At 42.0% G+C, this 1,366-nt stretch overlaps 1 non-coding gene across 1 annotated transcript; it reads left to right on the forward strand.

Moving 5' to 3' along the window:
- Window positions 1-270: 270 nt before the first annotated feature.
- Window positions 271-403, forward strand: LOC142457563 (small nucleolar RNA SNORA31). The gene has a single exon (XR_012786276.1). It is a non-coding gene; the product is annotated as a small nucleolar RNA SNORA31 (small nucleolar RNA).
- Window positions 404-1,366: the final 963 nt, after the last annotated feature.

A 1,366-nucleotide genomic window follows, 5' to 3' on the forward strand; every position in this document is an offset into this window, starting at 1 on the left:
CCAATGTCTTCACTACTGACATGCGTGACTCAGTGGAATTCGACAGACTTGGAAATGTTGGTGAACAGGTTACGCAATGTAAAATAAGCAATGTCACGATCTGGTGTACTCAGGTGAGGTAGCCATTAGCCCATTTTAAAATAAGCACCTCGAGAAATTAAGTGCTTCAATCTCAAGACAGAGACAGGGAAGATCCATGAGTTGACCCTGTGAAGACTGGCTCTGAGGTATCGGACATTAAGACACAGGGCAACTTAAAAAAGATGGAGAGAGCATCCTCTGATGGACCTGGGACAACTGACCATTGTTCTTCTGGTTTGCACCAGGATGTGAAAGAATGCAAAGGCCCTGCGCTCTCTGTCTGTCTTTGTGGCGGGTCCATATTGAATAAGGAATTACATAGGAAAAAAAAAAGGTGGAGAGAGCAGCCATCTAAAAGTCAGTGCAGCAGGGTGTATGGATGAAATCTACCAAGGCAGCAGGATACCCCGCCCCCACAGGCGGCCAGAGTGCTATAGTACTGAGCATTACAGTACCTTGCAAAGCCTAGCCCAAGCCCCTCCTACACTACACGTGTTCAACACAAAATGGTTTTAGAAAAGAAGACAAGCACGCTGCTGGTATGTCATTTAGTTGGAGGCGAGTATTCACTTAGGATAATTAACTTTAATAGTGAGATTTTAATCATTTCATTCTCAACATAAATATTTGGCTAATTGATATGAAAGGTATTTATTTTCTCCAGTGTTGGCATTGCTTCCCAGGATTAGCATTGCATGACAGATGGCTGATGTCATCCCTGCTTGGAAGAACTCAGTTGGCAATAAGAGCATGGCATATTTCTGGGTTTTTGAATATGCTGTGAGATGATGAAAAATAAAAGGGTATGAAAGGGAATCCCCCTAAACAAATATACTTAAGTGATTTGCTGGTTATCGTACTGATTCACCATTAGGAGATAAAATCCTATTTAGTTAAGGTGTAGTGTAAATATGTTCTGGTGAATATAAGAGTGCATTTGATCATACATTTTGAACACCAATCATTAGTTATTTATATGCTTTTTGCCACCTCCTTCACGTAATTCTTGCAGACAAAACAATGTGTTAGCAACCTACTCTTGGCCTTAGAGAAACAAATTCAAACTGGCTGCCCTCAAGTTGATTCTGACTCATAGTGACCCTATAGGAAAGAGAACCCCTTTGGCTTTCCTAGAGGCTAACTCTGTAGGGGAGTCAAACGCCCTAGCTTTCTCCCACAGAGGAGTTGGCAGTTTTGAACAACTGACCTTATGTTCAGCAGCCTAAAATTTAACCACTATCTAACGAGACTCTAGCAACAGTTAATGCAGTGCCGCTGGACCTGA

The sequence above is a fragment of the Tenrec ecaudatus genome, chromosome 9 (assembly GCF_050624435.1).
Source record: "Tenrec ecaudatus isolate mTenEca1 chromosome 9, mTenEca1.hap1, whole genome shotgun sequence".
In the NCBI taxonomy this organism is placed as follows: domain Eukaryota; kingdom Metazoa; phylum Chordata; class Mammalia; order Afrosoricida; family Tenrecidae; genus Tenrec; species Tenrec ecaudatus.